The sequence below is a fragment of the Artemia franciscana genome, unplaced genomic scaffold (assembly GCF_032884065.1).
Source record: "Artemia franciscana unplaced genomic scaffold, ASM3288406v1 PGA_scaffold_74, whole genome shotgun sequence".
NCBI classification, from domain to species: domain Eukaryota; kingdom Metazoa; phylum Arthropoda; class Branchiopoda; order Anostraca; family Artemiidae; genus Artemia; species Artemia franciscana.
In genome coordinates this window covers 236,342-251,337 of record NW_027062709.1, presented here as the reverse complement: position 1 = coordinate 251,337, position 14,996 = coordinate 236,342, and positions in this window count along the sequence as shown.

Sequence of the window (14,996 nt, the reverse complement as noted above, 5' to 3'; positions counted from 1 at the left end):
ATTACACCGGACACAGGGACACAGACAGGACACAGGAAATATAAATGACGACCGGGACAATCAAAGAGAAATTACAAACTGGGACACCGGTACACAAATAACGACTGGGACAAAGGGAATATAAATGACGACGGGGACAAAGGGACATATCATTAGAATAATGAGGTATATATATATATATATATATATATATATATATATATATATATATATATATATATATATATATATATATATATATATATATATATATATATATATATATATATATATATATATATATATATATATATATATATATATATATATATATATATATATATATATATATATATATATATATATATATATATATATATATATATATATATATATATATATATATATATATATATATATATATTTATATATATACTAGCTGTTGGGGTGAAGCGTGTCTGTGTGTGTGTGTCGAGTGACGTCATGTTTGGATGTCGACTGACGTCATGTTTGTCGACTGACGTCATTATAAGGATTGAGCTGTATGCGTTATGAAGTTGTTTGTCGACTGACGTCATGTTTGTCAACTGATGAAATTACATACCAGGACACAAATGACGACCGGGAGACAGGGAATATAAATGACGACCGGGAGCCTCAAAGAGAAATTACAGACTCGGACACCCGGACACAAATCGCGACCGGGACACAATGAATATAAATGACGACCGGGACACAGGGACACAACTACAAAGGGGACGCCGGGGGCACAGGCGGGATATATAAATGACGACCGGGACACAAGGATTGTTCGAATAGAAATTACAGACCGGGACACCGGGACACAAATGACAACCGGGACACCGGGACACAGGGAATATAAATGACGACCGGGACACTCAAAGAGAAATTAAAAACTGGGACACCGGGACACAAATGGCGACCGGGACACAGGGAATATAAATGAAGACCGGGACACAGGGACACATCATTAGAATAATGAGGTATAGATCTGAATACGGATTGTTTTTCCCATGGACAATTATATGTTGCATGTTGAAGAGTCAGTAAACCTGACAATCTATTTATATGCACAGACAATGGAATAGCGAAGAATGTTGTATATTCGCATGTTTTACGTAGTTAAAAACATATATATATATATATACATATACATATATATATATATATATATATATATATATATATATATATATATATATATATATATATATATATATATATATATATATATATATATACAGGTGGGACACAGGGACACAACTACAATGGCGCGTAATTAATATGGCGCATAACAACTTACGCGCGCGGGGGGGCTTGGGGGGCGCGAAGCGCCCCACCAACTAGGTGTTGGGGTGGCGCGAAGTGCCACCCCAACAGCTAGTATATATATAAATGTAATGTCCGTCCATCTGCTTGTCCGTCTGTCTTCACTAAGTATGACGTCAATATATAAAAAAACTAACTAAAAAAAACTTAAAAGAATTAAAGAATTTAAGAATAAAAAAATAAAATAAAAACTAAAAAACTAAAATAGAGAAACCAACTGAAAGAGAAAAAAAAGAAACTTTTAAAAAAAAACTAAAAAAAACCCTAAAAATAAGGAAAATAAAAAAAAAACTAAAAAAAAAAGAAAATTAGAAGGCAGACAAAAACTAAAGAAAATTACTAAATGAAAAAAAAAACTAAAAAAAAAGAGAAAAAAAGAAGAAAAAACTAAAAAAGGAAAAAAACTAAAAAAACAGATGAAACTAAAAAAAGAAAAACTAAAAAAGAAACAAACTAAGAGAAAAAAACTAAAAAAAGAGGAAAAGCTAAAAAAAAAACTAAAAACAGGGGAAAAACTAAAAAAGAAAAAACCAAAAAAAGAACAACTAAAATAAAAGACAAAAAGAAAAAACAGAAAGAGAAAAAAAGAAAAAAGGGCCAAAGAGAAAGGGCCAGATTAGGAATGTCCAATTTACATGATCAATTCAATCCAAAAATAACATAGCGTTGCCAGGACCTGGAACACAAGGAACGATAAGAATCCATATATAAACGCCTGCCGCGCGCCATGCTGGGGCCCGGCGGTGAAGCCGCTGGGGCCCAGCACAGTCTGTGGTTTGAACACAAGGGACAATGAGAATCCATGTATAGAAGCCTGCCACGTGCCATGCTGGGTCCGGCGGCGAAGCTGCTGGGACCCAGCACTGTCTGCGGTTAGAACACAACGGATAAAGAGAATCCATATATAGAAGCCTGCCACGTGCCATGCTGGAGCCCGATGATGAAGCCGCCGGGACTGAGCCGGTATATAAATATATTTCACATAATCATCAATATTTGATTCTTTGATGTTCATTGTTATTAAGACTCTGTTTCTTTTAGTTACGGTTACTTATGATTTTTCCGGTTATTTCTTATCTTATGGGGGGGGGGAGAATGTTTGGCTGCAATTTTAGAAATTTTCTAAGAAGAAATAACTCAATTCTTGCACGAGTATGTTCCTAACAATATCGTATGATTTTTACTTAAAATTGTTCTTTCTAAGTTTAAGAAAGTTTGTTGCAAAAATAAAACAAAAAATTGAAATTAAAGAACAATGAATTATTATTTCCTCGCGATAGCAGGGCACGAACCTGAATGCCGACATTCTAGCGGCAGAGACGTATACCAGATACCAGTATATAACCAGTATATACCAGTATATAAGGAATACCAGATACCAATACATAACCAGAATAGGAATGTCTAATTTACGTCATCAATTCGATCCAAAAATGACATAGCGTTGCCGGGACCCGGAACACAAGGGACAATGAGAATCCATATATAGAAGCCTGCAGCGTCTCATCCTGGGGCTCGGCGGTGACGCCGCCGGGGCCCAGCAATGTGTGCGGTTAGAACACAAGGGACAATGAGAATCCATATATAGAAGCCTGCCGCAGTTCATGCTGGGACCTAGCACTGCCTACTGGGTCAATTTTTTGTCTGCCACGTGCCATGCTGGGGCCCACCGGCGAAGCTGCTGTGACCCAGCACCATCTGCGGTTAGAACACAAGGGATAATGAGAATCCATATATAGAAGCCTGCCGCGTGCCATGCTGGGGCCTTGCGGCGAAGCCACCAGCTAGTATATATATATTTTACATAATCATCAATATTTGATTCTTTGATATGTTCATTGCTATTAAGACTCTGTTTCTTTTAGTTATGGTTACTTACGACATTTCCGGTTATTTCTTATCTTACGGGGGGGAAATATTTTGCTGCAATTTTAGAAATTTTCAAAGAAGAAATCACTCGATTCTTGCACGAGTACTTTCCTAACAATATCGTATGATTTTTACTTAAAATTGCTCTTTCTAAGTTTAACAGAGTTTGTCGCAAAAATAAAACAAAAAATCATCATTGAGTCAATAAATTATTAAATTCCTCGCAATAGCAGGGCACGAACCTGAACGCCTTCATACCAGAGGCAGAGACATATCTGCTATACTATCCCGAGGTACATATTTATAGGATTTATTGAAATAGTGATTTGTGTAATCAATTATAACAGCTGATGTCATTTGAAATAATAATTTATTGACAGTTTTTACCAAAATAAACAAGTTTTAATAATTAATTAATCTGTCATGTTTCTTTTGCAAAAAAAAAAAAAAAAAAAAAAATTCCGCAATTTTGCAGATGGGAGCTTCAAAGTTCTGCAACAGGGTTGCTGGATACGCTGAATCATATGATGTGATTTCCATTAAGATCCATCAGTTTTAGGGCGTGTCTACCCCTGTCGAAAATCAGGGAAATTTATCTCAGGCGGGTAGTTTCTAATGGGTCACATTAAACTTGATCAGATATATATATTTTAAATAATCATCAATATTTGATTCCTTGATATGTTCATTGTCATTAAGACTCTGTTTTCGGCCACTTATGAGGTTTTCGGTTATTTCTTATCTTATGGGGGAAAATATTTGGTTTCAATTTCATAAATTTTCAAAGAAGAAATCACTCAATTCTTGGACGAGTATGTTCCTAACAATATCTTATAATTATTACTTTAAATTGATCTTTCTAAGTTTGAGAAAACTGGTTACAAAAATAAAAACAAAAATTAAAGTTAATATAAGAGTAACAAAATTCCTCGCGTCAGCTAGGACCGAACCTGATCTTATTTCTGATCGGTTATTTCTTATCTTATTGGAGAAAATATTTGGTTTCAATTTCATAAATTTTCAAAGAAGAAATCACTCAATTCTTGGGCGAATATGTTCCTAACAATATCTTATAATTATTACTTTAAATTGATCTTTCTAAGTTTAAGAAAACTGGTTACAAAAATAAAAACAAAAATTAAAGTTAATATAAGAGTAACGAAATTCCTCGCGTCAGCTAGGACCGAACCTGATCTTATTTCTAATCGGTTATTTCTTATCTTATGGGGGGAAATATTTAGTTTCAATTTCATAAATTTTCGAAGAAGAAATCACTCAATTCTTGGACGAGTATGTTCCTAACAATATCTTATAATTATTACTTTAAATTGATCTTTCTAAGTTTAAGAAAACTGGTTACAAAAATAAAAACAAAAATTAAAGTTAATATAAGAGTAACGAAATTCCTCGCGTCAGCTAGGACCGAACCTGATCTTATTTCTGATCGGTTATTTCTTATCTTATGGGGGAAAAATATTTGGCTTGGAAACAAATTTAATCACATATAGAAAAAAGAGGGATAAGGAGATGAAAACAACCTAGCCTATAAAGCGCTTTAATACCTAGCTTGGCAGATAATTTTTCGAAAGCACCAGTAATATCTGTCGCACAATACTTTTTAACCAGTTTTGTATTCTGACAAGAACGAGGTAGATATAAAAGAAATTTACAGTACAGATAATAATTTATACGAATGCGTTTTAGATCACCGGCCAACAGAATTGGCCGAATACCAGTACAGAAGAGTATAGAATGATCACAAAAATTTGAGTAAACCGAGTTAGCGCTCTTCTCCTATAGTGTCCACAATTTGCTACAATCTTAGAGTAAAAGAGCCTCAGCTTATCACTAATATCTTTGACAGCACGAGACCGGAGAGCATTCATAGAATCGCAAACTGTTATATCAAACCAACGAAATGATTTAACACGCGGAATACTAAAACCATCACAGTATAGTGATTCTGAACAATTACTACCTTTGAAAACAATAAATGTACACTTGTCAATATTTCGGTACAGGCCGATATCGCAGAAAACAGAAGTAACTGACTTCAGTGAACGGGCAAGACCAGATTCAGTTTGACAAATCAGTAGAAGGTCATCCGCATAAGCCAGATAAGAGCTATCAGATGGTCCTAGTAGGTACGTAGTCGATATATTTGATAATACATTTTCAATACAAGCATTAAAAATACACGGTGAAAGAACTCCCCCTTGTCTTACACCGCAAATAACAGGGATATGACCAAAATAAGAATTATCTAATGACTTAAGGCAAAGGTAAGAATGGGTGTACCAAAAACGAAGCACGTGAATTACCAACTGATTTACTCCTCTCTGGCATAATGCTGTCCATGCTTGAATATGACAAACTCTGTCAAATGCTTTAGACAAGTCTACGGTTGCGAAATGAAGTACTCGCCAAATCAGTGAACCCCTCCCCCCAACTCCCTCAAAGAGAGCGAATCCAGTACGATTCTGTCAATCACGTATCAAGAACATTTGTTTATTCTATCCACCAAGCTTTATCCCGATTCTTCCTCTCCAAGTGTTTTTCCAAGATTTCCTCCTCCAACTCCCCCCAATGTCAAAATATCTGGTCGGGATTTGAAATAAGAGCTCTGAGACATAAATTCCTTCTAAAAATCAAATTTCATTAAGATCCGATCGTCTATTCGTAAGATAAAAATATCCCAATTTTCACGTTTTCCAAAAATTCCGGTTTTCCCCTCCAACTCCCCCCAATGTCACAGGATCTGGTCGGAATTTAAAATTAGAACTTTAAAGCACAAGATCCTTCTAAATATCAAATTTCATTAAGATCTGGTCACCCTTTCGTAAGTTACAAATACCTCAATTTTCAAAATTACCCCCCCCCCCCAATTCCATCAAAGAGAGCATATCCGGTCCGGTTATGTCAGTCACTCATCTTAGACAGGTTTCTATTCTTCCCATCCAGTTTCATCCTGATCTCACCGCTTTAAGTATTTTCTAAGATTTCCGGTCCCCCCAACTGCCCCCCCCCCCAATTACGCTTGATCCGGTTGAGCTTTAAAAGAAAAGATCTGAGTTACGGAGTCCTTCTAAATATGAAGTTTCATGAAGATCCGATCACTCCTTCGTAAGTTAAAAATACGTCATTTTTTCTTATTTTTCAGAATTAATCCCCCCCCCCATTAGAGCGGATCCGTTCCAATTATGTAAATCACGTATGTAAGACTTCTGATTATTTTCCCCACCAAGTTTCATCCCAATCCCTCCAATCTAAGCGTTTTCCATGATTTTAGGTTCCCCCACCCCAAACTTCCCCCAATGTCACCAGATCCGGTCAGGATTTAAAACAATTGCTTTCAGATACGATATCCTTCTAAATATCAAATTTCATTGAGATCCGATCATCCATTCGTAAGTTAAAAATACCTCATTTTTTCTAATTTTTCAGAATTAACCCCTCCCCCAACTACCCCAAAGAGAGCGGATCCATTCCGTTTATGTCAATCATGTATCCAGGACTTGTGCTTATTTTTCAATGTTTTATGTTTCCCCTTCCCATCTCCCCCCCAATGTCACCAGATCCAGTCGGGTTTAAAATAAGAGCTCTGAGCCACGATATCCTTCTAAATATCAAATTTCATTGAGATCCGATCACTCGTTCGTAAGTTAAAAATACCTAATTTTTTCTAATTTTTCAGAAATACCCCCCCCCCCCACCAACTACCCCAAAGAGAGCGGATCCGTTCCGTTTATGTCAATCATGTATCTAGGACTTGTGTTTATTTTTCCCACCAAGTTTCATCCCAATCCCTCCACTCTAAGTGTTTTCCAAGTTTTAGGTTTCCCCCTCCCACCCCCACCCCCCCCCCCAATGTCACCAGATCCGGTCAAGCTTTAAAATAAGAGCTCTAAGACACGATATCCTTCTAAACATCAAATTTCATTGAGATCCGATCATCCGTTTTTAAGTTAAAAATACCTCATTTTTCCTAATTTTTCAGAATTACCCCCCCCCAACTACCCCAAAGAGAGTGGATCTGTTCCGATTATGTCAATCATGTATCTGGGAATTGTGCTTATTTTTCCCATCAAGTTTCATCCTGATCCCTCCACTCTAAGTATTTTCCAAGATTTTAGGTTTCCCCCTCCAACTCCCCCCAATGTCATCAGATCCGGTCGGGATTTAAAATTAGAGCTCTGAGACACAATATTTTCCAAACATCAAATTTCATTAAGATCCCATCACCCACTCATAAGTTAAAAATACTTCATTTTTTCTATTTTTTACGAATTAACCGGCCCCCCACTCCCCCCAGATGGTCAAATTGGGAAAAAGACTATTTCTAATTTAAGCTGGTCATGTCCCTGATACGTCTGCCAAATTTCATCTTCCTAGCTTACCTGGAAGTGCCTAAAGTAGCAAAACCGGGACCGACAGACCGACAGACAGACCGACAGAATTGGCGATTGCTATATGTCACTTGGTTAATACCAAGTGCCATAAAGAGAAAAAACAGCATTACCATATAAAACTGTATTTGATCTTTCGAATGACGCCGAACTATCCGTAACACCGCATTCACTAACAGTTAAATAAACACTGAAGTGACGCTGAAATATCCGTACAGAAACTGAAACTGATCCGTACTTTTAAACTGAAAGTAAGGAGCAATATCAAAGCTTACAACTATAAGAAAATATTGCACGTTTAGGACTTATACGGCTAAAACATACCCGTAAATATGGAGGGGGGATGAACCCTGAAAAAAAGCTTCAAATGAACGTTATAAGTCCATACACAATCAATTTTTATTAAATGATATTAATAATCTATTTTTAATGCGCTACAAAACGACAATACACAAGGGGAATGCTAGAAAAAAAGAAACGACAAGTAAAAAGAAATTACCATCTAAACCTGTGTTTGATCTTTTGAACTACGCTGAAATATCCGTATTCACTAGCAATTAAATAAAAAATAAGTTTTTTCAACTTAAAGTAAGGAGAAATATCAAAGTTTAAAACTAAAAGAAAATATTGCTTATATAAGAGGTCTGCTCTCGCCTAATTACCTCGCTCTTTACGCTAAAGTTTTTTTTATAACATTTAAAAAAGCTTATTATTCTAATTAAACGGTCCAGGAGTATCAAGAGTCGTTCGTAAGAAATTTGGGCAAAAATAAAACTTTAAGGTAAAGACCGGGGTATTGAGGACAGGTTGGCCCCCCTCATATGTGTGATAACTTCTGTTCGTTTTAAGTTTTGATGTTGCTCTTTCTTTCAGTTGATTTTTTTTAAATTTAGTTTCTGATCGCTTTTGAATAGAGTATTTTGAAAATTTATTCTCATGTATAGTACCCTCCCCTGTCACCAGGAAGATTACCTTCAGACACTTCCATTTTAACTTAAAATTACCCTGAAAAATTTCCCAGGGCCCGTTTTCAGGTGAATTTTTGTCTTAGCGCACTTTCATTTGAAAAAGACTTTCATTTAAAAAGATTATTTTAAAATCACGTCAAAATATTCTGCTCTGTGGAAAAATTTTCCTGCAAATAACCAACTCCCTAATAGAAAGTTGCTCCCACAAAAAAATTCTCTTTGGCAAATTTATCCCGTGGGAAACTGCCCTACGGTAAATTTCTCCAGTAAAAAATCCTCCCTCGTGCCAAAATATACTCTAAATACCTCCAGCCTGGTAAATTTTTTCCCCATGACAATTCACCTTAAAATCTCAAATGTAAAATTGAGTCGGCAAAGCAAAAGTATGAATACAAAAAGAAAAGGAAGCATAAGAATTTTGGCAAATTTCCAAAGCGCAAAACTTTCAAAGTAATTCAAAGTAATTTCTGCTCGTTTTAAGTTTTAATGTTGCTCCTTACTTTCCGTTAAAAAAAAACCTTTTTTTTATTTAATTACCACAAAAGCCAACTGGGAGGTGAAAATCTTTATTTCATAATCACAAGGAAGGGAAATTTAAAATCCTAACTTCTTTAGGCTGTCGAAATGATATTTCGGGATTGTGATTTCCCAACGGGGTTGAGAAGCAAAATATTCACTTGTTTTTACTGTCAAAAATTTATTTTCGAGTCTTGCTATGGCAGTGGTGCAGATAAATTGATATTTTTACTGTTTTGGTTTTTTGGGTTTGATTTTCTTGCAAAACAGGGTGGTTTTTACAACAGTGTTGTTTTTTAGGGGATTTATATAATAGAAAGTAAATGTATAGGGAGTGCAAAAATTATTAATTTAAGTTTTAGATTTTGGTAAGCAAATGGTGGGCACTTTACTGCCTATGTTTTACGCTAGAGTTTAACTCTTTCTCACAATTCTACTTTTTAAATCAATAAAAACTTTAGCGTAAAGAGCGATGCGTTGAGGAGGGGACAACCCTTTTAATACACGGAATAATTTTTGCTCGTTTTAAATTTTAATGTTGCTCTTTACTTGCAGGTAAAAACTTGTTTTTTAAATTTAATTTCTACCTCATTTTAATTAATGCATGTTTCGATTATGACTCAGCGCACAAGAATAATTAAAACAAATTTGCATAATTGTTTTTTTTGGCTAAATGGCTGTCTCATAGTTTTGATCGGACAATTTTGATAAAAAAAAGGGTTGGACGAGGAGGCCTAGTTGCACTCCAATTTTGGTTGCTTAAAAAGGCAACTAGAACTTTTTTTATGAAAGTTTTTATTAGTAATAAATATACGTAACTTACGAATTAAATTAAGAAACTTAATTCTATATTTTTATATTTTTATTACGTATATGAGGGGGGTTCTCCTCCTCGTCAATACTTCACTGTTTACACTGAAGCTTAAATATGGTCCCAATTCTTAAAGAATGACTCCTGAATCACGAAGGCCGTTGAATAAATAGTTGAAGTTTCTAAGACTATTTTAGCGTAAGAGTGAGGTATTGTGGAGGAAGGGAAACCCTTTATATATGTCATCATTTATGTTCGTTTTAGGTTCTAATGCTACTACTTACTTCCACTAGAAAAACTTTTCTTTTATTTATTTTCTCTTTGTTTTTGTTTTTTTAAATAATGCTAGAAAATAGTGCGGCCCCTTCATGGAAATTGTCTCCCCTCATGATAAATTTCTCGAGCGAAAGATCCTCCCACGCAACCCCCTCCCCTGATCCTCCTTTATCTTCAAAAAGTTTCCCTGAAGGTTTTTCACTTGCAGCCCCTCCCCGGAGACTGTAGGGGATTAATGCAACCCAAAAGACATAAATATTAGGTTTTTTGACTATGGTGACCAAAATAGCTATCTCAAAATTTAGATCCAGTGACTTTTTGGAAAAATGAGCGTGAGAGTGCCCTAAGTGTCCTCCAATTTTTTTGTCACTTGAAAATGTCACTAGAACTTTTAATTTCCGTTAGAATGAGCTCTCTTTCGACAATCTATGACCACTGGATCGATACGATTACCCCTGGGGAATAAAAAAAACAAATAAACACACATCCGTGATCTGTCGTCTGGGAATGAATATAAAATTCTACATTTTTCTAGATAGGAGCTTGAAACTTCTATAGTAGGGTTTTCTGATACTCTGAATCTGATGGTGTGATTTTTGTTGAGATTCTTTTATTTTTAGCGGGTGTTTTCCCCTATTTTCTAAAATAAGGTAAATTTTCTCAGGCTTGTAACTTTTGATGAGTAAAACTAAACTTGATAAAACTTAAATATTTAGAATGATCGTATTAATTCAATTCTTTTGATGTAACTATTGGTATCAAAATTTCATTTGTTAATGTTTCGGTTACTATTCAACCGGGTCACTCCTTACTACAGTTCGTTACCACGAACTGTTTGATTTTAGGATAAATAGATGACAAAATACTTACAAAGAGCACTAAACTAATAGGAGACTATTGATGGGACTAGCCATTATAAACACTCACCAAAATATTGAGGTAGACATCGACCGTGTAATAAATGGATATGGCGGGTTGGAAATACAGAATTAGACTTTTTTTTTTTATAAAATTGTGAATTCTGTAACTTAAGCGAAATATATAGAAATTTATAAAGTGGAATGATAAGCTACGTTGTTATGAAAAGTAAAATTTTGATTAGTTAATTTCTTAGATTTTTTCAAAGTTGGCACTGTTTATTAAAACATTATTTTTAAAAGTAAGAAGTTACTAATTGATGCTCTATACTTTGCCTATACTTAAAACCCTCGTTTTATATACAAATTGTCACAAAGAGTGCATGACCACAAAAGATGATTCAAGACTAATCTTTTTTTACATTAAAAGTTTAACTCATTCGTTATAGCGGTCAGAAGTGCAAAGGCAAAAATCATGCAGAAAATATTAAATTTTTTTTATTTATTTATTTTTTCTATTATTTTTTTTTATTCATGGTGAACAGCTTACATTTTTTTTTTATGGCGGAGAGGCTTTTATAACTTACTATTTTGGCATTAATATGTGTATACCATATTAATTTAAACATATTCATTAAAACTTTAACCCTCACCAGATTTTAGATTAAATTTACGACCATTTCGACTATCTACCTACGATACATAATTGTCGAAGCTCCCTTAAAATTGCAGGTAATTCTTTGTTCACAAATTTATTGAAGTAACCTATTATGGGCCCCTTCCTAGAGAAAATCCTGGATCTGCCCCTGCCCACAGAAAGACCTTTGCCCTCCCAGGGAATTTGGAGGTCATGTTGTTATCTATGGCATAGTTATTGCTGAAAGACCTTTCAACTAATCTGAAAAATTGGCCTTTCACTAATCTGAACAAAACTACTTCTTCAAATTTTGATAAGATAACTTTGATTGAATGAGGGGGGAGGGGTATGTAATTTACTTGCAGTTCTTTAACACAAACTGTTTGATATCATGATTATGGTAAGATCGAGACAAATAAAGTAGGTATTTAGACACCGAAAGTACATCACTCGAATTGATTTTAGTCGCTTCTTTTTCTGATTAGCTTGATTTGATGCCCCCCCCCTTGGCACTCATCACTAATATCTCTCCCTGATAGCCCCTTTACATGATTAATTAATAATTAAAGGTATAGAAAACATACCTTCTATTTCTATTTCGTTATTATTAAAAGTTCAGAAGAAATATTCAAGTACCGAAATTCCTGTACATTCAACAGGGAAGTAATAATTTCTCAGCAAATATAAAGTAGTTAGTTAGGTTCAAAAATAAAAAATCTGTATACTCAGCAATCGTAATGTAGTCATTCATGCTCACTAAGATTTTGTTTATTTACTTTATTAGACCAAAATTCTAGATGTATGTTTCCAGCTGTGGTGAAAGGCGACACTTGCCCCCCCCCCCCTCCACCGCTTAGAATTTGGAAAAAAGCATAATTTACAAAGTGCTTTAAAAATGTTGCTCTTTTTAAGTGTAAAATTTTTCCTCTTTGATTTCTGCAGATACCTTTTTAAATTTAATCCACGATCGTTTTTAACACAGGAAAAAGAGAAAAACTTGGATACATTACACTTGATAATAAGTTCTGCAAACGTAAGCCCCTTGCTCTATAACACTCTTTTCTCTCTCTCTATCTCTCTTTCTCTCCCTCTCTCTCTCTCTCTCTCTCATCTTTAGTACTATCCTCATTTTTTCTCTTTTTATGGTATGGTAACAAGAAGCTGGTTTTCCGCCTCTTAGGAGACTCACCTGTTTGAATCAACCGATTTGAATGTTTGTTGAAAGCTTTTTTTTTCATTTATTAGAGCATTCGTTCTTTACTCGACGACGAAATATTCAGTAAGCTTGCACAGTTTCTTAAAAAGGGTATTTTCTTCAGAATTTCAACAAATTTAGGGGAAAATGGTCAAAGCTTATTTTTCGGATTGTGACATTACGCAAGAGCTTATTTTTATCTAAATTAAAAAAAAGTCAGAAACAGGAAAATTACATGGACATATAAGATATCCTGAGAAAATCCATAAGAACATCCAGGATGTAACTGTTGCTGAGTATGATATTGTCTTCTTGGAAAAAAGAAATCTCATTTTAAGCAGAACAATGACACCAAAACACAAAATGGAAGGGACAAAGACTTTTTATTTTTTTAATGTAGATACAAAATAAGAGCATTTCCAAAATCTAGAAGGATAATTTGTTATGTTTTTTAAAACAGAGGAACGAAAAACATATCATCATAATTCTAGGCGGAAGATACCCCACATCCCGATTGGCGTATCTGTTTCTACCTAAGAAAGGCATAGAAAACATACCTTCTATTTCTATTTCGTTATTATTAAAAGTTCAGAAGAAATATTCAAGTACCGAAATTCCTGTACATTCAACAGGGAAGTAATAATTTCTCAGCAAATATAAAGTAGTTAGTTAGGTTCAAAATAAAAAATCTGTACACTCAGCAATCGTAATGTAGTCATTCATGCTCACTAACATTTTGTTTATTTACTTTATTAGATCAAAATTCTAGATGTATGTTTCCAGCTGTGGTGAAAGGCGACACTTGCCCCCCCCCCCACCGCTTAGAATTTAGAAAAAAGCATAATTTACAAAGTGCTTTAAAAATGTTGCTCTTTTTAAGTGTAAAATTTTTCCTCTTTGATTTCTGCAGATACCTTTTTAAATTTAATCCACGATCGTTTTTAACACAGGAAAAAGAGAAAAACTTGGATACATTACACTTGATAATAAGTTCTGCAAACGTAAGCCCCTTGCTCTATCACTCTCTTTTATCTCTCTCTCTCTCTCTCTTTCTCTCCCTATCTCTCTCTCTCTCTCTCTCTCTCTCTCTCTCTCTCTCTCTCTTTTTCTCTCTCTCTCTCTCTCTCTCTCTCTCTCTCTCTCTCTCTCTCTCTCTCTCTCTCTCTCTCTCTCTCTCTCTCTCTCTCTCTCTCTCTCTCTCTCTCTCTCTCTCTCACCTTTAGTACTATCCTCATTTTTTCTCTTTTTATGGTATGGTAACAAGAAGCTGGTTTTCCGCCTCTTAGGAGACTCACCTGTTTGAATCAACCGATTTGAATGTTTGTTGAAAGCTTTTTTTTTCATTTATTAGAGCATTCGTTCTTTACTCGACGACGAAATATTCAAAAAAGTTTCTTAAAAAGGGTATTTTCTTCAGAATTTCCGCAAATTTAGGGGAAAATGGTCAAAGCTTATTTTTCGGATTGTGACATTACGCAAGAGCTTATTTTTATCTAAATTAAAAAAAAGTCCGAAACAGGAAAATTACATGGATATATAAAATATCCTGGGAAAATCCATAAGAACATCCAGGATGTAACTGTTGCTGAATATGATATTGTCTTCTTGGAAAAAAGAAATCTCATTTTAAGCAGAACAATGACACCAAAACACAAAATGGAAGGGACAAAGACTTTTTATTTTTTTTAATGTAGATACAAAATAAGAGCATTTCCAAAATCTAGAAGGATAATTTGTTATGTTTTTTAAAACAGAGGAACGAAAAACGTATCATCATAATTCTAGGCGGAAGATACCCCACATCCCGATTGGTGTATCTGTTTCTACCTAAGAAAGGCATAGAAAACATACCTTCTATTTCTATTTCGTTATTATTAAAAGTTCAGAAAAATATTCAAGTACCAAAATTCCTGCACATTCAACAGGGAAGTAATGATTTCTTAGCAAATATAAAAGTAGTTAGTTAGGTTCAAAAAAAAAATCTCTACACTCAGCAATCGTAATTTAGTCATTCTTGCTCACTAAAAATTTGTTAATTTACTTTATTAGACCAGAATTCCAGATGTATGCTTCCAGCTGTGGTGAAAGGAGACACTTGCCCCCCCCTAAGAATTTGGAAAAAGTATAATTTA